Here is a 27,550-nt window from a genome sequence, read left to right as displayed (position 1 = left end):
CCGAGTAACACGCGCCTTGGAGCCAACCGTTTTTGCTAAATTAAAACCTCAGCATTCAGGTTAAATCGCCGTGTTGGCACTTGGCGATAAATAAATGGGTTTGGGGTTGCAATTTGGGCACTCGGTCTCGAAAAGGTTCGCCATCACTGAACTAGAGTGTGGTCGACTTGGAGGAACTGAATGGTCAAAGTGATCTCCTTTGTCATGAGTACTGTGGTGTACAATCATGGACCAGGGAGCACCGCGAAGGCTGAAGAGAAACCCTTCCCCCTTTCCCATAATTGTAAAACTCAGTGTGGCCCTATGAAAATGGTTGGGAATGTGCCTTTAAGAAAAGGTAGCATGACTTCACGCAATGAGTTGTCGGTGTCTGGAATTCACTGCTACGAGAAGTGAAGGTTAAGGGGTGACGTGACAGCTGGGTATAAATATCTGAAGGGATGTCGTGTTGAGAGGGAGCAAGCTTGTTTTCTGCTGCTCCAGAGGCTACAACGGGGAGTAGTGGATTCCTGATGTTCAATAGAGGAATATGCTGCCTTGGAAGGTGGCGGAGTCTCCTTCTTTGGAGGTTTTTAAGCAGAGGCGGGATGGCCATCTGTCAGGAGTGCTTTGGTTGTGCATGGCAGGGGATTGGACTTGATGGCCCTGGTGGTCTCTTCCAACTCTACGATTGGTTTCGGGGTCTGGTTCAGTATAAGGAGCTTCATGTGTGTTACATGTTCCTGTGACAAAAGACAGGCAAAATCTGTGTAGAGGGGGCAGGAATTGGATGCGGAGGCCACTTGATAGCAAGAAGAGTTAAACACCTGGGTGCTGTGTGGTTTCCGGGCTGCATGGCCGCGTTCTAGCAGCATTCTCTCCTGACATTTCGCCTGCATCTCTGGCTGGCATCTTCGGAGGATCCTCTGAAGATGCCAGCCACAGATGCAGGCGAAACATCAGGAGAGAATGCTGCTAGAACATGGCCATTATGCCAGTAGCCTTAAGCTGATTCCAACCCGTGAAAGCCTTCGACAATACAGTTAAACACCTCTTTCTCACCCGCTGAGTCTCCCCTGCGTGTCTGCCCCATGTCAACCTCGGCATTAGGAGGAAAATCACCGAAGATTGGGGACCACACTGGCCTTGGGGTTTGTTTCCGTTTCTTGCAACTGCAACAGCCAGCAGACAAGGGGGTGGTTTTCTGAGCTTCCGAATGAGACGCGACAATGGTTTTAGCAGGGGCATGCAAAAAGGGCGGAACAAAGGCACAAATGTGAAAAGCAGGCAGGAGAGAAGGACACGAATATCTCAGGAGCCTGGTAAAAAATCCTGGCCCACCAAGGCAAGAATCAGCTTCAAAACAAGGATTCAGTCCTTCGTCCCCGAGGGTGAATGGCTCAGAGTGCTTAAAATTAGATTCCCTGAGGACCCTTTATTAATTCATTCATTTTTTCCTTCCTTCCTCTCATTCTTTCATTCTTTCATTCACACTGTTTGCCCGAATGGAAGAAAAGTTAGTTCTTGTGTAACTCTGGCCTTCATCCCCTGCCTTATGAAATATTGGATTTCATATTGTTTCTTATGCTATATGCTGCAAAATGCCAGTTTCCTTGTTTGAATGGGTGGATAGCAGAGTGTCCAAACTGAGAGCAAGCCTAAGGCAAAACAGTCTGTTTGATTAGATTTGTGAGTTACTCCAGGCAATTATCTGGAAGTCTCATTAACTATGGACATGATCTTGAGTTACCACACCTCACTGAACTATTTTGGACACAATGAACACTGAAAACCTCCTTGGTAAAATGGCTCTGCAACAAATGGTTGCTTCCTTTGCATTTCCCAACCTCTAGATATGATCTCCCTAACAACAAGATCCCATCCTGAATCAATCAAGCCTCATCCAAATCCTGAATACCTCGAGAGGCAGAGACTGTAGAGAAGTATCTCTGCATAAACCATTCCTTAATTTATCACTGATATAATCTAAGAGCAATTGACTCCCATTGTCCCGGGGTTCTAGAACAACTAGAAGAGCGTTAGATGGGAAGCTCAAGCCAGCAAGCTTTCCAGCATGGGAGGGAATTCCAAGAGGAATTTAGGAAAATGAAAACTGCAAAAAAAACTTACTTGTTCCAGCCCCTACCTGGAGCAAAAGGGGTATAGAAAGTACTGAGACACCACAACTCCATGTTGCTCAATACTAGCCTGTAAAAATTCCTCTCTTGGTCTGGTTGGGTTGAGGATCACGATATAGCATCGCTTCCTGCCTGGATCTTCAGATGCTGGCTCATTTGAATCCTAGCCTTCTACAAGATCTTCTTCAGCTGAATTTAGGTAACGTATAGTCCCTGCTTCCCCAACTGCCTGTGCTATTATCCCACCTATCTTTCCACCCTATCTATATACTAGGAACTGTGTGTATGTACCTTGACTTCTCACTGTGTGATTGTTTGCAACCAAAATTTATATAAAAATATTTAAACTGCAATTTGGTCTTTTGTGAATTCTCTGCAGATACGTTTCAAGCCATTTCTGGTATACATAGTCTTTAAAAGATCCCTACCCAGCCTGCCTCTCGCATTGCTAAGCCAAGTTATTTTCCCCATTGCTACTTAAAATAGTTGTGTGCTGTTACACTCTTAGCAGCTGGTGGAGATTCCTTAAAAATAAGTTCACAACCTGTGAAAGCTGGGTAACACTTGTAACCCACTTTTCTCTACCTTTAAGGAGACTCAAGGATCACTTACAACTCCTTTTCCTCTGCACAACAGGCACCTTATGAGGGCAATGAGGCTCAGAGAGTTTAGAGAGAACTGGGATGGGCCCAAGATCACCCAGCAGGCTTCATGTGGAGGAGCGGGAAAACAAATCCAGATCACCAGACTAGAGTCTGCTGCTCATGTGAAGGAGTGCGGGATCAAACCCAGTTCACCAGATTAGAGTCTGCCACTTATGTGGAGAGGTAGACGATTGATCCTCATTCACCATGATTAGAATTTGCTGCTTATGTGGAGAGTGCAATGGTGTATTTGCCTAGGGACAAGGGGTACTCCTTGTCCCCGGGTGCCACTAATCTAGTCACATTGGGGTGAAAAATTGCTCCCCCCCACGTGACCAGGAAGACAGCAATGCAGCAGAAAGTCCTGCTGCCTCATTGTCTTTGAGCGCCCTTGACCCTGCCCATGTTGTCATTGACATGGGCAAGGTCGAGGGCACCCGGCTGCCGTCCCCCATGCCCCACGCCACCACATTCCCCCTTGCTTCTGTCTCCCAGCCGGCAGTCCCTTCTGTCCTCCCCTCTGGGGAGGTCAGAAGAGACTGCCATCCCCAGCCTTCAAAAGCTGCTTTTATAAGCACTGAGGCTAGGGGTGGGGCTTGGGAAGGCATGGGCATGCCCCCACCCCTGAGCCCCACCCCCCAGCCTCAGTGCTTATAAAAGCAGCTCTCGGAGGCTGGGGGTGGCAGTCTCTTCTGGCCTCCCCAGAGGGGAGGGCAAAAGGGACTGCTGACTGGGAGCTGGGAGCTGGAAGCAAGGGGGTGGGGAGGGGCGGGCGCCCAGAGACAATTTGTCTCCGGGCGCCATTTCCCCCAGATACACCTCTGGGAGAGTATAATGCTATAGAGTCCGCCTCCGTGGCAATTGATCTCTGTTGTCTGGAAATCAGTTTTAATTCCAGGAGATCTCCAGGCCCAAATGTAGGTTAGGGTTGCCAATTCCATTCTGGGAAATTTGGGGAGGGAGAGGTGGGGAAGGGCCAGGTTTAGAGAGGGGAGGATGACCTTAGCAGGGTACAATGTCACAGACTCCACTCTCCAAAGCAGCCATCTTCTCCAGAGCCATTGATCTTGGTTGTCTGAAGACCCATTGTAATTACGAGAGATCTCCAACCCTTTTTGGAGGTTGGGGATCCTAGGCCCTGCATAGATCCCTTCTAGCATCAGAGATCCACTTGGAAGATCATGCAGTGCGCTCTGTGTATTTTTCACCCTTTGCTCTTAATTTCTCCCGTGGAGAAGCATTTGTATGCGCAAAACATGCCAGAGAATTAGCAGGGCCATAAATTATTTTCTGCACCTGGCGGTTCCTGCTTTTGTACAGCTCTTGGGGGCCACCACCTCCACCTATAGGTCCCGGGGAAGATCCACCACGTGCCCCCAAGTGTTCGGACATGTGTGTCTCCTTCTCACACTGAATGTGTGCACCACCGCAAACATATTTGCTGCTTAGAAGGGCAAAGCGCTCCTCCACTGGTGGAAAGCAGAGTCGAATTGCTAGGCTTGGGTTTGAATTGCAGTGTGATTTTAATGCGACTTGGCACGGCAGGGGGAGGGAGACACCCTCCCCCCCCAAAAAAACTGAGCCTCTTTAATAAAAGTTTGTAGGGAGTCAAAAGGTAAATAAGTTAGCCCCGTGCAGCCGTAAATCACTGGAAATCTTTCCCCCTTCTCTTTACAAGCTCTCCAGATGCTTATGTTTTTTTAAAAAAAAATGTAATAGAAACACTGCAGGCCAGCTGATACGTCTCCGCACATTCATTTCGCTGAAATAAAACCTTTCCCACAACATAATAGCATAGTACTAATAGTACAGGACATAATGGTACCACTCTATTCTGCACTGATCAGACCTCACCTGGAATACTGTGTCTAGTTTTGGGCACCATAATTCAAGAAGGATATTGACAAGCAGGAATGGGTTCAGAGGAGGGCGACCAAAATGGTCAAAGGTCTGGATTCCTTGCCCTGGGAGGGGCAGCTTAGGGGACTTGTTGCGGGATGCCAGGCCGGGCTAGAGTTGCCAACTCTGGGTTGGGAAATCCCTGGAGATTTGTGGGGGGGAAAGAAACCTGGGGAGGGCAAGAATTGAGAAAGGGGAAGGACCTCAGCGGGGTATAATACCATAGAGAGTCCATCCTCCAAAGTATGCATTTTCTCTGGGATCTTTTGACCATGCGGAAAGGACCTTAAATAATCAGAATAAGTTAAAAAAAATGAAAACCAGATTCTATGGTATATAGCTTGTAAACAACGTTCTCTGTAAGTTGTGCAGGTACGCAACCATGTCACCACCGTATCGGTGCCGCGCAGACAATGGGCTGCCCAACAGGCGGACTCTCCCGGGCAGCTCAGCTCCGCACAAAACCAGGGGACGCTTAGAGGGACCATTGCTCATAACAACTGTGGCTAGAAACAAATGACAACAATCATATATCAGTGTTTACTTCACATTAATATATTTGATTAGCAGGATTTGCTTGTGATTTTATACAATGTCATTTCCATTGGAGCGTTGGTTCTCCAGTGTTTGTTGTTGTTGTTGTTGTTGTTGTTGTTGTTGTTGTTGTTGTTGTTGTTGTAGATTTCACAGCTGCCAGATCTTTAGCTGGTTGTTGGCCTTCATTACAATTTGAGCCTCATCCAGAGGCCTAGGAAGTTGTAATGTATCGGCATAGTATTCGTGCGGATCCCAGCAGGGCTGCCTTCTGAAGTTGACAGATGTTAATTTTGTCAATTCGAAGATGTTTCAAGTGCTGCCATGGGGTTTTTGGGATGGCGCCCAGCGTGCCGATTACCACTGGGATGACCTCAGCTGGTTTGTGCCATAGACTCTGAAGCTCGATTTTCAAATCGTGGTATCTAGTGACCTTCTCGTGTTCTTTTTCAATGACCCTGCTGATAATTAATTATTCAACCTTATTATTATTATTATTATTATTATTATTATTATTATTATTATTATTATTATTATTATTATTATTATTATTATTATTATTGATACAAAACAGTTATACACAGCAAACAAGATCAATATGCTGGATTTTGTATTACATCACACGTCGGACACTTCCCAAGCATCTAGGACTGTGTGGATGTATGCGTATCCAGAATAATGCGTGCAGCGAAGCCGAAATGCAGGGTGTGCCTTTTTGCAGCTGACATATGGTGATTTTGTCAGCGCCAATTGTTTTTAAGTGCCGTTCAAGATCTTTAGGCACTGCACCCAGTGTGCCGATCACCACTGGGACCACCTGTACTGGTTTGTGCCAGAGTCTTTGTAGTTCAATCCTTAAATCCTCGTATCGTGTAAGTTTATTATTATTATTATTATTATTATTATTAATTTGATTTATTAGACCGCCCTACCCCCGAAGGGCTCAATTTAAAGTTGTGGGTTAGATCTTTTCTTTCTGTTCTGCTGTACTGTTTTTATGCCTGTCTTTATGTTGTTGTTATTTTTTAAAATTAAAATAATTGTTAAAGTCTGGTGTCTTCATGGTGGCACCTGATTCAGTTCTCAGAGGCACGATGCATTTATTTATTTAATAAATAAAATGGGTACCCAAAGTGTCTTACGCCATTTTCCTCTCTTCCGTGTTATCCTCACAAAACCCTTTGAGGTAGGATAGTCTGAGAGTAGGTGAATGGCCCATGGTCACCTGGAGAGTTTTCCTCTCTTTGTGGATTCAAACTTGGGCTTCCCAGACGCAAGTCAGACACTCTTAACCACGACACCATGATGATGTGGTAATTTCAGAAGACCAAAACAATGCATTAGAAGGGCCACACATTTTGGATGTAACTAACCAACACGCCGAGCACCAAAGAATAATTTTGTCCTGTCCTCCAGACTCTCGGGCCTTGGTGAAGCGGTAGAGTTAAGAGCCAGCGTGGTGAAGTGGTTAAGAGCAGGTGAGTTCTAATCTGCAGAACCGGGTTTGATTCCCCACTCCTCCACTTGAGTGGCGGAGGCTTATCTGGTGAACTAGATGTGTTTCCGCACTCCTACATTCTTGCTAGGTGACCTTGGGCTAGTCACAGTTCTCTCTGAATTCTCTCAGCCCCACCTACCTCCCAAGATGTCTGTTGTGGGGAGAGGGGAAGGGAAAGGAGCTTGTCAGCCATCTTAAGTCTCCTTACAGGAGAAAAAGGTGGGATATAAATCCAAATTATGACGACTACTACACCCTCCTCCTCCTCCTCCTCCTCTTCTTCTCCTTCTTCTTCTTCTTCTTCTTCATTCTTCTTCTTCTTCTTCTTGAAAAACTCAATTAATGTCGCACTGGCATGGTGTGCCAATCTAGACATTGCGAAGACTAGGCGGAGTCACAGAAAAAGCAAGAGAAGTGAATGGAAGCAGGGGGGGCATTTGGAATATTCCCGGGCTGCTTTCATGCTGTCCAATTTTATGGCATTTCCAGATGTTTCATCCTCACCTGGACAGCTGCAACGCGGAAACAGATCTTAATTAATGGGCCAGCCGTTTCACCTGCTGACTGCATTCTTGTGCACGGTTTATACTCCGGGAGGTAGTCGTCCTTCGGGTTGTAAAGCTGCAAACAGGTGTCGGACAGCTGTTTGGAGCGTGCCCCACTGCAAGCAGACACTGTGGTGTTGTTTGAGCCGCAGGTGTTCTTTGGAGGCTGAGGGGAAGAGAGGCGGCCTTTGGGGAGGGCGGTTTTACTGGGGACCGGTTTTGATGTTCCATGGAGAGAGCTGGGAGCAGCAATGGCCAGACCTGTTGCGACTGCGGAGACTGTCTCCCAGTTGCTGTCTCGGGGGGAAAAGTGGAAAGATGGAAAAGTTTTGCTCGAAAATCTGACGGGAGACTTGGGACTCGCTCCGCTGGGGCCGTCTTCCTAAAGACAAACGTCTCTCAAGCTTAACTTCTAAATAGTACAAAATGAAGAACTTGTCAATTGTGGTGTCCTTCCAGAGCACTTGCCCAGGTTCCGGCTCAAATGTCCCCTGGATGGGGTGTCCTAAGGAAAGCCAAACGTGGCGTAGGAGGTTAAGAGCTCGTGTATCTAATCTGGAGGAACCGGGTTTGATTCTCCGCTCTGCCGCCTGAGCTGTGGAGGCTTATCTGGGGAATTCAGATTAGCTTGTGCACTCCCACACATGCCAGCTGGGTGACCTTGCGCTAATCACAGCTTCTCGGAGCTCTCTCAGCCCCACCTACCTCATAGGGTGTTTGTTATGAGGGGGAAGGGCAAGGAGATTGTAAGCCCCTTTGAGTCTCCTGCAGGAGAGAAAGGGGGGATATAAATCCAAACTCTTCTTCTTCTTTCCCTCCAGTGACACAGCTCACCCAGTTGGAAATTGGCGACTGCCTGTGTGTAGAGATGTGTTTGCATTTTTAAAATATATATATATCCTGATTTGGGACTCTAAAGCAGCTTAGAAAGTCATTCTCCCCACCTTCGTTCTCTCACAACATCCCTGTGAGGATGGCCAGGCTGAGGATTTGTGACTGGCCTTTTCCGGTTCAGTTTGGGTCGGGCCTTGGTTTGGGTCAGGTCTTCTAAGGCCCCTTCCGCACATGCAGAATAATGCACTTTCAATCCATTTTCAATGCATTTTTGAAGCTGAATTTTACTATGCAGAATAGCAAAATCCACTTGCAAACAACCTGCTGGAATTAAAACTAATCTCTAGAATAAAGAGATCTGTTCCCTGGGGGGTCTGGCTGCTTTGGCAGGAGGACTCTGGGTCAGTGTAGCCTTCCTGAAATCCCACCTTCCCCAGGCTCCACCCACAAATCTCCAGGAACCATAGGATCGTACAGTTAGAAGAGACCCCAAAGGTCATCCAGTCCAACCCCCTGCCATGCAGAAACAACCAAAGCACCCTTGACAGATGGCCATCTAGCCTCTGTCCAAGGCCCCTTCTGCACGTGCAGAATAGCACACTTTCTTTTCTTTTTTAATAATTTTTTATTGTATAAGAGGCAGAGATATTAGCAACCCCCTAAGGAACGTATTAAATGTAATAGGACACGGTAAGAATAAAAAATATGCAACAATAAAGTTAGATGTATATCAAGCGTTTGATACAGTTAGTCACAATTATTTATTTCAAACTTTGGAAAATGTTGGTTTTGGAAAACAATTTATAAATACTCTACGAGAGATATATCAAAGAGCAAATAGTACACTTTCAATCCACTTCCGTTGCACTTTGCAGCCGGAAGAGCAAAATCCACTTGCAAGCCATTGTGAAAGTGGATTGAAAATGCATTATTCTGCATGTGCGGAAGGGGCCTAAAAACCTCCAAAGAAGGAGATGGCTCCAAGGCAGCATATTTCGCTGTCAAACCTCCTTCTTTCCCAAGCTGGAGTTGGCCACTCAGGAAGGGCCTGCTGTGAAAAGCCATCTTCATCTTTTCCCTTCTCGGTCCACCTAGGGCAGTGGTGGCGAACCTATGGCACGGGTGCCAGAGGTGGCACTCAGAGCCCTCTCTGTGGGCACATGTGCACAGAGTTCGTCATGTGATAATAGTGTAATTATTCAGGGAGATTATTAGCAACAAACCGAAGACCTACCCATATATACCGGCGTATAAGACGACTGGGCATATAAGACGACCCCCCCCCCCCTTTTCCAGTTAAAATATAGAGTTTGGGATATACTCGCCATATAAGAGTACCTGGCGTATAAGACGACCCCACACTTTACAGATGATTTCCCAGGGTTCAAAAGTAGTCTTCTATGCCAGTATATACAGTAGTTTTGGGGAAGCAGTGTAGATAACCCTATTGTGCTGTTAAACCCTGCTGATTTTCATGCAAAGAACTAAAGCGTGATCCTTTACCTGGGAGTAAGCTCGGTAGCTGGCAATGGGGCTTGCTTCTGAGCAAACCCTCCTAGGGTCGTGATTCACCCATTCGAAGTGTTGCACAGTTGTTTCGAAGCAAAGCCACCGACTACCACCAAGCTTACTCACGAGTAACGCACGCCTCGGAGCCAACCGTTTTTTTCTATACTAAAACCTCAGTATTCAGGTTAAATTGTCGGGTTGGCACTTTGCGATAAATAAGTGGGTTTTGGGTTGCAGTTTGGGCACTCGGTCTCGAAAAGGTTCGCCATCACTGACCTAGGGTACCCAGAACATTTTTGCTTCCTATCGCTTTGCAACTCTTTAAACCCTTTTTGCCAGAGACTCCCAATAAATATCCCCAAGTCATCTGCCCTCTCACACGGCAAAACGTTTCTCCTTTTCACAACTGGATAAGCGCGGCAGACTCTTCCTCCCGACTCCATTACATCACCATTATCAAAGAGGAAAGGAAATTAATTTTGTTTTCCAACGGTTTGGCCGTGAGTCAGCGCCACGCTCGGGCCCGACATCTGCTGTTTTCCTAAGCGGGTCGTTTCTGTGGAGTGGGGCTTTTCCTCCCGACTTTCTTCTGCTCGCAGTTTATCAGGCCTTTTGCCGCTTGCCAGCGAAATAAAACGTGCAGGGGGAGATTTCTCCCCGGCCCCGTAAAAGAGTGTAAAGCTAACCCGAAAGCCAATCGCCGTCTCGTACGTTTCGCTATCAAAATAGCTTGCTGCTTTCCCAAAGCAAAAAAGAAACCCACAAAAACTTCTCACCGAAAGACTGTCAGGCGAAAAAGGAAAATAATAAAACAGCCCCTCTTGGTCTTTGCTTGAAATTTATTACCTTCTCTGTAGCACTCTGTTTTAACAGATGGGGCTTTATCAGCAAGTTTTTTTGCGGGCAGCCGACCAGTTTCCCTCAGAAATGGGGGCGAGCCTCTATTTACTTCGCCTCTTATCTCAGCACTTAAAGCTCGTTTTGGACCACAACTTTCTAGTGGCTTAATTTTCATTTAGCGATACCACAGATAAAGCACAGAGAATCCTGTGTTCTCCCAAATTCGCACAAGGCTACCTGTCATTAGCCTACCCCGTGTATTGCAGACAAAGAAAGGATGGCCATTGGATATTTCACATCCGCCAAGGATTTTTTTTTCGCCTGGGCCAGTGCACTGAGGAACATGGTTTCTTGTTTGCCTGGCCTCGAGGAGGAGGAGGAGGAGGAGGAGGAGGAGGAGGAGGAGGAGGAGGAGGAGGAGGAGGAGGAGGAGGAGAAGAAGAAGAAGAAGAAGAAGAAGAAGAAGAAGAAGAAGAAGAAGAAGAAGAAGAAGAAGAAGAAGAAGAAGAAGAAGAAGAAGAAGAAGAAGAAGAAGAAGAAGAAGAAGAAGAGAGTTTGGATTTCTATCCCCACTTTCTCTCCTGCAGGAGACTCAAAGGGGCTTACAATCTCCTTGCCCTTCCCCCCTCACAACAAACACCCTGTGAGGTAGGTGGGGCTGAGAGAGCTCCGAGGAACTGTGACTAGCCCAAGGTCACCCAGCTGGCATGTGTGGGAGTGCACAGGCTAATCGGAATTCCCCAGATAAGCCTCCACAGCTCAGGCGGCAGAGCTGGGAATCAAACCCGGTTCCTCCAGATTAGATACGCGAGCTCTAAACTTCCTACGCCACTAAGAAGAAGAAGAAGAAGAAGAAGAAGAAGAAGAAGAAGAAGAAGAAGAAGAAGAAGAAGAAGAAGAAGAAGAAGAAGAAGAAGAAGAGGAGGAGGAGGAGGAGGAGGAGGAGGAGGAGGAGTTCATTTTTATGCTCTGTTGGGTTTTTTTAACCTAAAAGCCACTTTGGCTGATTACCCACTGCTGGTGTTCACTGGCCTCACCCCGTTCTGGCACAAAAAGTCACACCAGAAAAGTGCTCCGACTTTTCCCGCAGAAAGCGAGAAGCAAACGCGGGGCAAGAGGAAGTGCGTCTGGACCAGAAATCTTGCCCTGAATCTTGCCTCCTCTCTCAGTGCACCGCAAACAGAAAGCACGTCAGGACAAAATTTCTTGCCCCAACACACCTGCTCTCTCGGTGCGCTTCAAGCATATAGGGCCGTCGTGATGAACCTTTGGCACTCCAGATGTTATGGACTACAATTCCCATCAGCCCCTGCCAGAATGGCCAATTGGGAATTGAAGTCCATAACATGATGTAGTCCATAAAATGATGGGAATTGTAGTCCATAACATCTGGAGGGCCAAAGGTTCACCACCACTGATATAGGGTATTGGGACAAGATTTCTTGCCCTGACTCACTTCCTGTCCCACTGTGTGCCTCTGCACCAGTGGGTAATGGGCTTTTGAATGCTGCCCAGTTTGTTGATGTTCAACAAATAATGCTTCCTTACAAACACATTGTTGAAGGCCATATCATAGATGTGGGCAAAACATTAGAAGCAAAAACGATCACACCACGGCCATACAGACCAGAAAACCCACAACACCTTGTTCAACAAGTAGTTTGCTACAGTTGTGGTTTTGCCCAGTCCTGAAATGTCATCGTAGCGAGTAAGCCATTCATGAGTTTTTTGAAGAGACTATAATAATGGATGTAGGATAAAAGTTGGCGTCTCCAGCTTGGGACATTCGGGGAGGGCTATGGTTGCCCGAGATCCAACCTGGCATTCATTGCTCACGCTCACACCAGTGACCATCAGGAGAAAAATTGGGCGAACCGACTTTACCAACGTTGTGATGTCATTTCCGGATAATCACCCGGAAGTGGTCACAGTCCTTGCCTGATACTCCCCAGCGTCATCCTCAACAGTTCCCAGGGATCACTGGAACAGCCCTAGATTCACCTCTCCCTATTTTACCCCCACAATTGTTTAGCTGAGGGTCAAATTACACATTACATTTAATACATGGTCCTAATGGGGTCTCGGGGCAAGATTCTAGCTATCTCCTGTGGCAGTGCAATTTAGAAGCGCTGCATGGGCCCAGTTCTGGTCAGAACCACAGTGCGGGGTGAGGAAAAACTACTTCACTCTACCCGTTCAATAGGGCAAATTATACCTCCACGGCCATTTCGGGTCTGGAAAAAGGCTCTAGGGTAGGCTGACCAGCTTTTGGCGGGACAGTCCCGCTTTCACACAATTTGTCCCACATCCCGCGGGTTATTTCCATTCTCCCGATTTTGGGGGGGCTGCCGCACTGCCTTCTGGGGCGCAAGGCAGTTCGACAGCCTCCCGCTGCTGCAGCCACGCAGAAACTGACCTTCTGGGGTGCTGCTGCCGTTTCCTGCCCTGTGACAGGGCAGGAAAGCGGCGGACAAACGATGCTCTAATGAACAGAGGGCAGAAAGCGGCGAAGCCCCAGAAGGCTGTGCTTCTGCGACTGTCGCGCCGATGTCTGCGTGTCAATATCTTGCACGATGAAACCGCGCAGCCGCCTACCCCCGTCCCGGTTCACAAAGGTGACCATCTGGTCACCTTACTCTAGGGGGAAGGCAGGAATTTATCCTCCGCCGTCCCTGTCTGAATGTAATTTTGGCCCCTGAGGTGCTTCTAAATTGAGCTGCCATGGGGACTTCACAATTTGGGTATGGCTGCAGGTCCTTGTGGTGATCAAATGGGGGTATCACCTGGCTTTTAATGCGTTGTCTGGTATCTTGTCACCCCACATCTCATATTTGCTCAAAACGATACCTTTCCTTAGACAGTTTGCCCTTTGTGTCGCTGCTTGTATTGTCTTCTATTCCAAAACCTATCACCTTGTTCCTTGGATGCTATATATATTAAAAATTGAAAGTGATGCTGTTTCAGGATGTGGGAGAATCCACCCCAAAATAGCGTCACTTTCAATGTTGTTTTAACCGGGGACCCCAGATTCTCCCTTTAAGGTCGATTTAAAAGAAGAATCTGGGCTCCCTAGTTTAAACACCATTGAAAGTGATGCTGTTTGGGGGTGGATTCCACTGGAGGTGTTTTGTAAGAGATGATGCTGACATTTGTTTGTTAAATGTTTTGCTGGGGGTGATTTGTGAGGGATTTACATGCTTAATACCCAATTGCACTGGCTTGGAGCTGTTTCTCAGGCTAACAACCTACCTCATAGGGTTGGTGTGAGGACAAAATTAGGAAAGTTGGTGGATAGAGAGCCATGTATGTTTTGCTGGTGGCGGGAGGTGTTTTGTGAGCTGGTGCAAAAAATCATTGTTTGGTCGTGGTGGGAGAGGGTGGCTGCCAGGGGGGGCACCAAACTCAGGTTTTGTCCCCAGGCTCCAGTTTGCCTAGATACGGCTCTGGTTAATCGGTATTTTTCAGATTCTGGTTTAATAGACCTGGAAGTTTTTGAAACCCCAAAATCGAAGCCTGCAGTCTAAAACTGGACCAACTTGGCCAAGCCTGCAGTTCAATATTGGGCTTGGCCTTGCCAGGTCTAGCTTTAAACTGTGCGCCTGCCCCATGACTCCATGTGGAGTTCAGAGGCAGGGTATGCTTGGCCGGGTCCTGTGTTCGAATGCCAGCAGCAGGAAAGAGAGGGAGAGGGAAGAGGACTTTTTTTAAAAAAAGGTAGCAAACAAAGGGGCCCACTAAAAATGCCAAAGAAGTCAGCATTTTTCGGGATCTGCTTATTTGGCTCCCTTTTATTGGGTCTTTTTTTGAGGGGCGCACACAGTGGTGGGATCCAAAAATTTTAGTAACAGGTTCCCATGGTGGTGGGATTCAAACTGTGGCGTAGTGCCAATGGGGCTGGGCGGGGCATGATGGGGATGTGGCATTTCGGTAGGGCATTCCTGGGTAGGGAGTTGTGGCAAGGGCGCAGCAGCTGAGCCGAGGGAAGCGAATGCACGCATGAGCGCGGGCTGCCCACCGCATGCGCCGACGGTGCATCTCCTGCTAGACTGCTTCAAGTTCTGCGTGCTACTGTTGAGAGGAGGGGCGTAACTAAGGCTAAATCACGTGGCAAAATCACCAATTAGTAACCCCCTCTCGGCACACGCAAATAATTAGTAACCTACTTGCGGGAACCTGTGAGAACCTGCTGGATCCCACCTCTGGGCGCACACCATAGCATCCCATCCCTGCGATGCACCCTTCCCTCCCCAGGCCCCTTCCCAGACCCCTCCCCCAAATCTGCAGGAAACTTTTGGTGACTGGCGACCCCAAGAGAGCAATGCTGTTCTCGAGATGACCAAATACCTTGAACAAACTAGGGTGTTGCAGGTTTTCCGGGTTGTATGGCCGTGTTCCAGTACCATTTTCTCCTGACGTTTCACCTGCATCCGTGGCAGGCATCTTCGGCCAGATGCAGGTGAAACGTCAGGAGAAAATGCTACTGGAACATGGCCATACAACCCGGAAAACCCACAACACTCTGATGAATTCCAGCCACGAAAGCCTTCGACAATTCCTTGAACAAACTCTGACCCTTTCCACAGCATAATGCACTTTCAATCCACTTTGCAACTGGATTTTACTGTGCAAAATAGCAAAATCCACTTGCAAACAATTGTGAAAGTGGATTGGAAGTGCATCGTTCTGCATGTGCGGAAGGGTCCTCGGTGTGTAACGTTTTGAATGGGACCGACAGGTGAACAGCCCTGCATGGCTGTCTCCATTCCATCTGATTTGGCCCTTTGTCTCGCTACCAAACAGGAAAGTGAAGGAACTTGGGATGCGGCAAGCCGACATGTAACAACTGTTTGAGACTGGGCTTTAAATCGTAGCCAAAGCATATCAGACATCTTGGGAGTGTCCCCCAGCTGTGGAAAATTCTTCCCGTCAAGGCCCCTTCGAGGGGTCCCCGCCCCTCCTTGTGCTCCATTCTGCTCCGGACCACGTGCCCCTTCTGAAGTGCAGCTACGCTTCAATTACTTCATCTGCGTATAAATTTCCACCGTGATTCGAAACACATGCAAAAGGCAGATACCGACGTACTCTAAAATTGATTAAATATCTGCCTCATTAAAGAATAAAACCTGCAGCGTAAGAGGCCCCGCTGGAGTCTTCGCTTTGCATTAAGGCTGCTAACCTTTGCCAACAAAATAGTACTCTCGCTTGGCTCGCGTCGAAGGGTGCCACATCTGTATCGTAGCAGCTGGCCTGGGTCCAGGAGCTCCAAACCGGCCACTGCGATCCCTTTCGAGAAGAGGAATGAGACCTCTGAGGCGAGGCGGGGTGGATTCGGAGGGAATCGGCTGACGTAGCGACAGCGGGACGGACGTGCCTTTTGGCACTGCGGCCCGTTTCTACTAATGCGCTGACACAGCACAAAATTGAAAATAATGCGATCGCAGCACACTGATCTCCTAGACCTTAGGTGTCGAACTCGTGGCCCTCCAGATGTTATGGACTACAGTTCCCATCATTCCCTGCCATCATCATGCTGGCAGGGGATGATGGGAACTGTTGTCCATAACATCTGGAGGGCCACGAGTTTGACACCTGTGTCCTAGACCTTCACGGACAATTCATACATTGCTAGAGAAATGAGGGCTGTGCTTTCTGACGTTCCGTCTTGTCTTGTGACATTTCAGTGAGATTTAGATGGAGAGAGTTTCAGAGGGTAGCCGCGTTGGGCTGCAGTCGAGCCCTCTAGGTTTGAGTCCAGCGGCACCTTACAGCCCAGCCCAACAAGATTTTGAGGGTATAAGTTTTCAAGCGTCAAACCTCCCCTACTTGTATCTGATGAAGGAAGCTTTGACTCTCAAATAATTATGCCCCAAAAATCCTGCTGGAAGAGACCCCAAGGGCCATCAAGTCCAACCCCCTGCAATGCAGAAGAAGAAGATGAGTTTGGATTTATATCCCCCCTTTCTCTCCTGCAGGAGACTCAAAGGGGCTTACAATCTCCTTGCCCTTCCCCCCTCACAACAAACACCCTATGAGGTGGGTGGGGCTGAGAGAGCTCCGAGAAGCTGTGACTAGCCCAAGGTCACCCAGCTGGCGTGTGTGGGAGTGCACAGGCTAATCTGAATTCCCCAGATAAGCCTCCACAGCTCAAGCGGCAGAGCTGGGAATCAAACCCGGTTCCTCCAGATTAGATACACAAGCTCTTAATCTCCTACGCCACTGCTGCTGTATTGATTTTCTTATAACCAACGCTACTCCAACTATTACCTGTATGGTTGCTACTTTTACATTTCTGTCAATTAAGCTAAGAAGGAAATTTATTTGTGCTAACCCAGAGGGAACAGTAAATTCATAATATATGTTTATCCTTTGATTGGACTCTAGTAGAATACCTTAGCTTTTGTATTCTGCATTTTCTTTTCTGACCGAGCGCAGTTGTGTATGTATGGTTTTGAACTGTGATTTTAAATGTTTATGGCCGTGGTGGCGAACCTTTGGCACTCCAGATGTTATGGACTACAATTCCCATCCTCCTCCTGCCAGCATGGCCAATTGGCCCAATGGTGAAACTGATAAGGTATGATCCACTGCTTATCTAGATATAGTCACTCCTACTGAATTTATGAAACCATTGTTTCATGTTAACCATATGTACTGTTATGTGTGTGTGATGTTATGGCCCATGGCTTCAACATAATAGATCTACATACATACTTGTATTGGGACCAGTGTGAAATTTAGAGATATCAGAACAATGGTGCAGCTACCGTGTTTCCCCGAAAATAAGACAGTGTCTTATATTAATTTTTGCTCCCAAAGATGCGCTATGTCTTATTTTCAGGCGATGTCTTATTTTTCTGTGTTCTGTTCATCAGGCATGCTTCCAAACAAAAACTTTGCTACGTCTTACTTTCGGGGGATGCCTTATATTTCGCACTTCTTATTTTCTGGGGATGTCTTATATTCAGGGAAACAGGGTATTTACTTCTTTGCTCTTTTACTCTAACAAGGTGTGAAACCCCGACATCAGAAGTTTTGGAGGACAGATTCAAAAAAGATTCCTGCTCATAGACACTCTGTGTAGGGATGGAAACATGGAAACTATAAGACACATTTCTTTAAATTCAACTTTTATAATGAGGCTGGATCGAAAATTCGCAGTGCTTCGTTGGATGAGAGCTCTGAGCCAGCAAGGATCTGTGAATTTTTAATTGACAAATCTTCTCAAGTTATTAAGATGATGTTTGAGTTCAGTGTAACAGTTTATAAATTTCGCCGTAATCTAATGGAACAAAACTGGGGAAAAAAGTAAATTACCATATTGCTTTAAAGTTAAATTAGATGCCTTAGACATAATTTTGTGATCCAACGTCCGAAAATGCAACATGTTTGCTTTATGTATTTTCTAATTATTGGTCTTTGTAATTAAACATTTGGTATTGGAATGGCAGGTAGCCATCTGGGATGCAACATCCCAAAGGACCTTTTGAGACATTTTGAAAATGTAGCCAACGCTCACCAGTCCTTTTCAGGCCGACCCCCAAACACAAGCAAACAAATGTAAACTCCGCTCTGGAAAACTTGAAATGAGTTCTAAATTAACCCCCCCCCCCCCCCCGCCCCACCCGCCGACAATTTTCCTGGAGCCTGAATCCCCCCCATAAAGCAAAGCAAATCAAATAAGCCAGGAAGTAGGGATGGAGACCACTTGGAAGAGTGCTGGGGGGTGGGGGGCGGACGGCACAATTAAATGGCTATTTCTTTCCGCATGTGAAATTCGGTATGAACTACTTCCCTATAAATAGTGGTCCATAAACACAACTGCAGCAAATGCATTTTGGTAAACACCAGGTCAAAGGCCTGCAATGTTTATAGCCTTGTAAACTCAAAGGCAAGTGAATTTATGGCTCAAATGAGTTTTCTGAGTATTGGCCACCGTAAAAGGTCTTCTCTTCCAAGTACAAGAGGCCCGTCCACTCCCTCGGCTGCTACTGGGGGGCTCTGACTTGTGCCCCTTCCGCGCATGCAGAATAATGCCCTTTCAATGCACGTTTGCAATTGTTTGCAAGTGGATTTTGCTGTTGCGCACAAAAAAAAGTCCAGCTGCAAAATGCACTGAAAGTGGATTGAAAGTGCATTATTCTGCATGTGCGGAAGGGGCCTTTTTAATTCAACAGGAGCAGCAGTGGCGTAGGAGGTTAAGAGCTCGTGTATCTAATCTGGAGGAACCGGGTTTGATTCCCAGCTCTCTGCCACCTGAGCTGTGGAAATCTGGGAATTCAGAATTAACCCTACACCCCTCCCCTAGCCAGCTGGGTGACCTTGGGCTAGTCACAGCTTCTGGAGCTCTCAGCCCACCTACCTCACAGGGTGTTTGTTGTGAGAAGGCAAAAGAAGTGTAAACACTGAGTCTCAGCAGAGAGGGGATATAAATCCAAACTCTTCTTCTTCTTCTTCAAGCAGGTATCCAGAACGTCCTTTATCGTGTCGAATCCATCTCGACACAGATTAGTCATTCATCACATCTGTTGTTGCTGCTACGACCTGCTTCCTGGCTCACTCCAGGCTCCATCTAAGCATGATGCTCTGGTGAGGGAAAGACAGACTTCCCAGACAGACTTAGCACAAACTCAGCTCCACATTTAATCTCTGGCATGGCTCATGCAAAGTTACCTGACCATGCAGTTAGCCCAGTAACGAAGACGAAGATGAAGACGAAGACGAAGAAGAAGACGAAGAAGAAGAAGAAGAAGAAGAGTTGGATTTATACCCTCCCTTTCTCGCCTGTAAGGAGACTCAAAGGGGCTTACAAACTCCTTTCCCTTCCCCGTCCACAACAAACACCCTGTGAGGTGGGTGGGGCTGAGAGAGATCCGAAGAACTGTGACTAGCCCAACGTCACCCGCCTGGCGTGTGTTGGAGTGCACAGGTTAATCTGAGCCCCTGTTCAACCAGACTGGGAGGCCGAGCGCTGATGAAACCCCCTGTAACATCAGTGGATCCTGCCGCCCCCCCCCCTCCTTCTGGTTTTTAGTGGAATGATAGTAGGTGCCATCTATTATGTTGATTTTAGCATGCTGCGTTTTAATGGGGTGGGGTTATTTTATTTTATAATCGAGCCAATTTAATTAATATCTAACAGATTTTAGTCTTTGGTTTATGTGCTCTATTTCTGTTTTGTTGTTCACCGCCCTGAGCCCTTCGAGGGAGGGTGGTATATAAGTTCAACCAATAAATAAATAATAAATAAATAAATCTAGTTCCCCAGATAAGCCTCCACAGCTCAGGCGGCAGAGCAGGGACTCAAACCCGGTTCTCCAGATTAGAATGCACCTGCTCTTAACCACTACCCCACAGCTGCTCTCAAACAGGGTTGCCAGCCTCCAGGTGAGTCCCTGCTGGTCTCCCGGGATCACAACTGACAGAGATCCATTTTCACCAGTTTGTGATGGCAGCTTCTACAGCTTTCTCTACGGCACTATACTAAGGTGACCAGATTTCCACCTTTTAAAACCGGGACCCGGGCGCTCGTGCACGCATCTTGGTGAGCTTGGCCGCCCAGGAGCGCACTGCCTTTAGAGCTCGGTTTCCTGCAAACTGTCACAGGGCGGGACACGGGAGCACCCCAGAAGGCAGTGCGGCAGAGACTGCCTGCCTTCTGGGGCGCCTGGGGAAGGGCATGCAGGCGTGCCTCACAACTCTTCCAAAAGCTCGGAGACAGAGAGATTCAAAGGAAACCCCGCGGGATGTGGGACAAATTGGTTTAAGGTGGGACTGTCCCGCCAAAAGCGGGACGTCTGGTCACCTTGCACTATACCCCCACTGGGCTCCCACACCAGGCACCACACCCTGGAATTTCCCAACCCTGAGCTGGCTACTGTAGTTCTTGGGCATCCATAAGTGCTATGTCTATGCATAGGATGATACTGACTCCCAAGTGGGCCTGGTGTTTGGGTCGCCAACCTCCAGGTTGCACCCGGAGCCCTTCCGGAATTATAACTGATTTCCAGGCAGAGGAGCTCAGTTTCCCTGGAGAAAATGGCTGCTTGGGAGGGTGGACTCTATGGCCTTACATCCTACTAAGGTCCTTCCCCTCTCCAAACCACACCCTCCTCAGAGCCCACCCCCAAAATCTCCAGGTATTTCCCAACACGGAGCTGGCAAGACTAGCGCTTGTACAGAATCTTTTCACGTCTAGAACAAAGACATTTCTTCACACAACGCGTGGTTGGTGTTTGGAATATGCTGCCACAGGAGGGGGTGACGGCCGCTAACCTGGATAGCTTGAAAAGGGGCCTGGACAGATTTATGGAGGAGAAGTCGATTTATGGCACCAATCTTGATCCTCCTTGACCTGAGATTGCAAATGCCTTAGCAGACCAGGTGCTCAGGAGCAGCAGCAGCAGGAGGCCATTGCTTTCACCTCCTGCATGTGAGCTCCCAAAGGCACCTGGTGGGCCACTGCGAGTAGCAAAGTGCTGGACTAGATGGACTCTGGTCTGATCCAGCAGGCTCTTTCTTATGTTCTTACGTACTTAAAGACGATCCAGGAAATCGCAGATGAATTCACAAATCTCCTGCTCTCTTTATCCTGAACAGGGTATAGTAATAATAATTCCGAATTAATCCTGTAGTTATGACTAGAGAGCAAGCGGTATAACGGCATTGCGTTTTTTTTGTGTTTGTTATTGTTTGTTGCTTTTTGTCTCGAGAAACCCAAATGATAAAAAAAATTCAAAAAAACACTTTGTTTTGCTTCACTTCCAAGACTTGCAGCAAATCATTTTTTTCAGCCGTTTCGCAAAAAGGGCATTTTAAGGATTTTACCCCTGACAAAGACCACATTGCTCAGAGCGCATATGGAATTTCTTTGGGGATTATAAGTATCTCAAAGCACCTGTGGTTCCCCTCTTTTTTTCTTTCAGTACCACCACAATAATGAATTATTAGAGGTGCGATCAACGGTTCTCACAGGTTCGAGTGGGTTACTAATTATTTGTGTGTGCGAGAGGGGTTACTAGTGGGGATTTTTTGCCACGTGATTTTGCCTTGGATTCGTCACTCCTCTCAGCGGTGGCACTTTCAGAACAGAAGCAGTCTAGCAGAGTGCAGTGTTAGCCTTATAGCCTCGTGCATTCGTTTCACTGGGACGCAGTGGCTCGTCCTTGCAGCCAACCAGAGATGCCCTGCCCGGGCCACCTGCCCGCCCGTTGCACCCATGGCCCCATTGGCACTCATACAGTTTAAATCCCACCACCATGGGAACCTGTTACTAAAATTTTTGGATCACACCACTGGATACGCATCTTTCCTAGGGCTCTAAATGCAACTGGGCAATGCGCTCACAAAGTGGGTATTTTATTTATTTATTTTATTTAAAGCATTTTTATGCCAGGGTCTTTAAGGTGGCAAATGCGCCAACATGGAAACGTTTGAACAATCAAAAGCAGCTTTTTAAACATTATAAAATCATTCAATGAAACCACATGAACATCACCAGAACCAGGAAGAAGGGTCCGTGACCATTACTGTGGTTACACTAAAGGAAATACAAAGTCTTCACCCACTGGTGGAAGAAGAAAAGCTTGGATTTATACCACGCTTTTCTCAACTGCAAGGAGTATCAAAGAGACTCATTAACTCCTTCCCTTCCTCTCCCCCACAACAGACAGGTGAGATTGAGAGAGTTCTGAGAGAACTGTGACTAGTAGCTGATCACCCGGCAGGCCTCGTGCAGAAGAGAAGGGAATCAAATCTGGTTTTCCAGATTAGAGTCTGCCACTCATATGGAGGAGAGGGGAATCAAACCCAGACTTTCTCAGTCCCACCTGCCTCACAAGGTGGGGAGAGGAAGGGAAGGAGTTTGTTAGCCGCTTTGAGACTCCTTATTGTTGAGCAAAGCAGACTATAAATCCAAACTCTTCTTCTGAGATTGGACATTGACTGGGCAAGTTTTTTAAAAATGTTGCTTTGGCAGTAGCTCAAAGTGACCAGACGTCCCGCTTTTGGCGGGACAGTCCCGCCTTAAACCAATTTGTCCCGCGTCCCATGGGGTTTTTTAACTGTCCCAATTTTTGGAAGGCTGCCGCACTGCCTTCTGGGGTGCTCCCCTTTTCCCGCCAGGGAGCGCCCCAGAAGGCAGTGTGGCAGCCTCCCGCGCACGCGGCCGCAGGAGTGCACTGCCTTTTGGGGCGCTCCCCGGTTTCCCACCCTGTGACAGGGCGGAAAATGGGAGTGGGGGGAAGGGGGGGGGGGGGGGGGGGGCGGGGGGGGGGGGGGGGGGGGGCGGGTGGGGGGGGGGAGGGGGTGGAGGGGTGGGGCGAGGAGTGGATAGGGGTGGGGGGGGGGGGGGGGGGGGGGGGTGGGCGGGGGTGGTGGTGGGGGGGGGGGGGGGCGGGGGGGGGGGGGGGCGAGCGGGCGGGGGGGAGGGGGGGGGGGGGGATGTGGGGAGGGGGGGGGTGGGGGGGGGGGGGGGTGGGGGGGGGGGGGGGTGGGGGGGGGGGGGGGTGGGGGGGGGGGGGGGTGGGGGGGGGGGGGGGTGGGGGGGGGGGGGGGTGGGGGGGGGGGGGGGTGGGGGGGGGGGGGGGTGGGGGGGGGGGGGGGTGGGGGGGGGGGGGGGTGGGGGGGGGGGGGGGTGGGGGGGGGGGGGGGTGGGGGGGGGGGGGGGTGGGGGGGGGGGGGGGTGGGGGGGGGGGGGGGTGGGGGGGGGGGGGGGTGGGGGGGGGGGGGGGTGGGGGGGGGGGGGGGTGGGGGGGGGGGGGGGTGGGGGGGGGGGGGGGTGGGGGGGGGGGGGGGTGGGGGGGGGGGGGGGTGGGGGGGGGGGGGGGTGGGGGGGGGGGGGGGTGGGGGGGGGGGGGGGTGGGGGGGGGGGGGGGTGGGGGGGGGGGGGGGTGGGGGGGGGGGGGGGTGGGGGGGGGGGGGGGTGGGGGGGGGGGGGGGTGGGGGGGGGGGGGGGTGGGGGGGGGGGGGGGTGGGGGGGGGGGGGGGTGGGGGGGGGGGGGGGTGGGGGGGGGGGGGGGTGGGGGGGGGGGGGGGTGGGGGGGGGGGGGGGTGGGGGGGGGGGGGGGTGGGGGGGGGGGGGGGTGGGGGGGGGGGGGGGTGGGGGGGGGGGGGGGTGGGGGGGGGGGGGGGTGGGGGGGGGGGGGGGTGGGGGGGGGGGGGGGTGGGGGGGGGGGGGGGTGGGGGGGGGGGGGGGTGGGGGGGGGGGGGGGTGGGGGGGGGGGGGGGTGGGGGGGGGGGGGGGTGGGGGGGGGGGGGGGTGGGGGGGGGGGGGGGTGGGGGGGGGGGGGGGTGGGGGGGGGGGGGGGTGGGGGGGGGGGGGGGTGGGGGGGGGGGGGGGTGGGGGGGGGGGGGGGTGGGGGGGGGGGGGGGTGGGGGGGGGGGGGGGTGGGGGGGGGGGGGGGTGGGGGGGGGGGGGGGTGGGGGGGGGGGGGGGTGGGGGGGGGGGGGGGTGGGGGGGGGGGGGGGTGGGGGGGGGGGGGGGTGGGGGGGGGGGGGGGTGGGGGGGGGGGGGGGTGGGGGGGGGGGGGGGTGGGGGGGGGGGGGGGTGGGGGGGGGGGGGGGTGGGGGGGGGGGGGGGTGGGGGGGGGGGGGGGTGGGGGGGGGGGGGGGTGGGGGGGGGGGGGGGTGGGGGGGGGGGGGGGTGGGGGGGGGGGGGGGTGGGGGGGGGGGGGGGTGGGGGGGGGGGGGGGTGGGGGGGGGGGGGGGTGGGGGGGGGGGGGGGTGGGGGGGGGGGGGGGTGGGGGGGGGGGGGGGTGGGGGGGGGGGGGGGTGGGGGGGGGGGGGGGTGGGGGGGGGGGGGGGTGGGGGGGGGGGGGGGTGGGGGGGGGGGGGGGTGGGGGGGGGGGGGGGTGGGGGGGGGGGGGGGTGGGGGGGGGGGGGGGTGGGGGGGGGGGGGGGTGGGGGGGGGGGGGGGTGGGGGGGGGGGGGGGTGGGGGGGGGGGGGGGTGGGGGGGGGGGGGGGTGGGGGGGGGGGGGGGTGGGGGGGGGGGGGGGTGGGGGGGGGGGGGGGTGGGGGGGGGGGGGGGTGGGGGGGGGGGGGGGTGGGGGGGGGGGGGGGTGGGGGGGGGGGGGGGTGGGGGGGGGGGGGGGTGGGGGGGGGGGGGGGTGGGGGGGGGGGGGGGTGGGGGGGGGGGGGGGTGGGGGGGGGGGGGGGTGGGGGGGGGGGGGGGTGGGGGGGGGGGGGGGTGGGGGGGGGGGGGGGTGGGGGGGGGGGGGGGTGGGGGGGGGGGGGGGTGGGGGGGGGGGGGGGTGGGGGGGGGGGGGGGTGGGGGGGGGGGGGGGTGGGGGGGGGGGGGGGTGGGGGGGGGGGGGGGTGGGGGGGGGGGGGGGTGGGGGGGGGGGGGGGTGGGGGGGGGGGGGGGTGGGGGGGGGGGGGGGTGGGGGGGGGGGGGGGTGGGGGGGGGGGGGGGTGGGGGGGGGGGGGGGTGGGGGGGGGGGGGGGTGGGGGGGGGGGGGGGTGGGGGGGGGGGGGGGTGGGGGGGGGGGGGGGTGGGGGGGGGGGGGGGTGGGGGGGGGGGGGGGTGGGGGGGGGGGGGGGTGGGGGGGGGGGGGGGTGGGGGGGGGGGGGGGTGGGGGGGGGGGGGGGTGGGGGGGGGGGGGGGTGGGGGGGGGGGGGGGTGGGGGGGGGGGGGGGTGGGGGGGGGGGGGGGTGGGGGGGGGGGGGGGTGGGGGGGGGGGGGGGTGGGGGGGGGGGGGGGTGGGGGGGGGGGGGGGTGGGGGGGGGGGGGGGTGGGGGGGGGGGGGGGTGGGGGGGGGGGGGGGTGGGGGGGGGGGGGGGTGGGGGGGGGGGGGGGTGGGGGGGGGGGGGGGTGGGGGGGGGGGGGGGTGGGGGGGGGGGGGGGTGGGGGGGGGGGGGGGTGGGGGGGGGGGGGGGTGGGGGGGGGGGGGGGTGGGGGGGGGGGGGGGTGGGGGGGGGGGGGGGTGGGGGGGGGGGGGGGTGGGGGGGGGGGGGGGTGGGGGGGGGGGGGGGTGGGGGGGGGGGGGGGTGGGGGGGGGGGGGGGTGGGGGGGGGGGGGGGTGGGGGGGGGGGGGGGTGGGGGGGGGGGGGGGTGGGGGGGGGGGGGGGTGGGGGGGGGGGGGGGTGGGGGGGGGGGGGGGTGGGGGGGGGGGGGGGTGGGGGGGGGGGGGGGTGGGGGGGGGGGGGGGTGGGGGGGGGGGGGGGTGGGGGGGGGGGGGGGTGGGGGGGGGGGGGGGTGGGGGGGGGGGGGGGTGGGGGGGGGGGGGGGTGGGGGGGGGGGGGGGTGGGGGGGGGGGGGGGTGGGGGGGGGGGGGGGTGGGGGGGGGGGGGGGTGGGGGGGGGGGGGGGTGGGGGGGGGGGGGGGTGGGGGGGGGGGGGGGTGGGGGGGGGGGGGGGTGGGGGGGGGGGGGGGTGGGGGGGGGGGGGGGTGGGGGGGGGGGGGGGTGGGGGGGGGGGGGGGTGGGGGGGGGGGGGGGTGGGGGGGGGGGGGGGTGGGGGGGGGGGGGGGTGGGGGGGGGGGGGGGTGGGGGGGGGGGGGGGTGGGGGGGGGGGGGGGTGGGGGGGGGGGGGGGTGGGGGGGGGGGGGGGTGGGGGGGGGGGGGGGTGGGGGGGGGGGGGGGTGGGGGGGGGGGGGGGTGGGGGGGGGGGGGGGTGGGGGGGGGGGGGGGTGGGGGGGGGGGGGGGTGGGGGGGGGGGGGGGTGGGGGGGGGGGGGGGTGGGGGGGGGGGGGGGTGGGGGGGGGGGGGGGTGGGGGGGGGGGGGGGTGGGGGGGGGGGGGGGTGGGGGGGGGGGGGGGTGGGGGGGGGGGGGGGTGGGGGGGGGGGGGGGTGGGGGGGGGGGGGGGTGGGGGGGGGGGGGGGTGGGGGGGGGGGGGGGTGGGGGGGGGGGGGGGTGGGGGGGGGGGGGGGTGGGGGGGGGGGGGGGTGGGGGGGGGGGGGGGTGGGGGGGGGGGGGGGTGGGGGGGGGGGGGGGTGGGGGGGGGGGGGGGTGGGGGGGGGGGGGGGTGGGGGGGGGGGGGGGTGGGGGGGGGGGGGGGTGGGGGGGGGGGGGGGTGGGGGGGGGGGGGGGTGGGGGGGGGGGGGGGTGGGGGGGGGGGGGGGTGGGGGGGGGGGGGGGTGGGGGGGGGGGGGGGTGGGGGGGGGGGGGGGTGGGGGGGGGGGGGGGTGGGGGGGGGGGGGGGTGGGGGGGGGGGGGGGTGGGGGGGGGGGGGGGTGGGGGGGGGGGGGGGTGGGGGGGGGGGGGGGTGGGGGGGGGGGGGGGTGGGGGGGGGGGGGGGTGGGGGGGGGGGGGGGTGGGGGGGGGGGGGGGTGGGGGGGGGGGGGGGTGGGGGGGGGGGGGGGTGGGGGGGGGGGGGGGTGGGGGGGGGGGGGGGTGGGGGGGGGGGGGGGTGGGGGGGGGGGGGGGTGGGGGGGGGGGGGGGTGGGGGGGGGGGGGGGTGGGGGGGGGGGGGGGTGGGGGGGGGGGGGGGTGGGGGGGGGGGGGGGTGGGGGGGGGGGGGGGTGGGGGGGGGGGGGGGTGGGGGGGGGGGGGGGTGGGGGGGGGGGGGGGTGGGGGGGGGGGGGGGTGGGGGGGGGGGGGGGTGGGGGGGGGGGGGGGTGGGGGGGGGGGGGGGTGGGGGGGGGGGGGGGTGGGGGGGGGGGGGGGTGGGGGGGGGGGGGGGTGGGGGGGGGGGGGGGTGGGGGGGGGGGGGGGTGGGGGGGGGGGGGGGTGGGGGGGGGGGGGGGTGGGGGGGGGGGGGGGTGGGGGGGGGGGGGGGTGGGGGGGGGGGGGGGTGGGGGGGGGGGGGGGTGGGGGGGGGGGGGGGTGGGGGGGGGGGGGGGTGGGGGGGGGGGGGGGTGGGGGGGGGGGGGGGTGGGGGGGGGGGGGGGTGGGGGGGGGGGGGGGTGGGGGGGGGGGGGGGTGGGGGGGGGGGGGGGTGGGGGGGGGGGGGGGTGGGGGGGGGGGGGGGTGGGGGGGGGGGGGGGTGGGGGGGGGGGGGGGTGGGGGGGGGGGGGGGTGGGGGGGGGGGGGGGTGGGGGGGGGGGGGGGTGGGGGGGGGGGGGGGTGGGGGGGGGGGGGGGTGGGGGGGGGGGGGGGTGGGGGGGGGGGGGGGTGGGGGGGGGGGGGGGTGGGGGGGGGGGGGGGTGGGGGGGGGGGGGGGTGGGGGGGGGGGGGGGTGGGGGGGGGGGGGGGTG

This window comes from Sphaerodactylus townsendi, linkage group LG02 (genome assembly GCF_021028975.2).
Source record: "Sphaerodactylus townsendi isolate TG3544 linkage group LG02, MPM_Stown_v2.3, whole genome shotgun sequence".
NCBI lineage: Eukaryota > Metazoa > Chordata > Lepidosauria > Squamata > Sphaerodactylidae > Sphaerodactylus > Sphaerodactylus townsendi.
The sequence above is the reverse complement of the archived record's forward strand: the minus strand, read 5'-3'. Positions refer to the sequence as shown.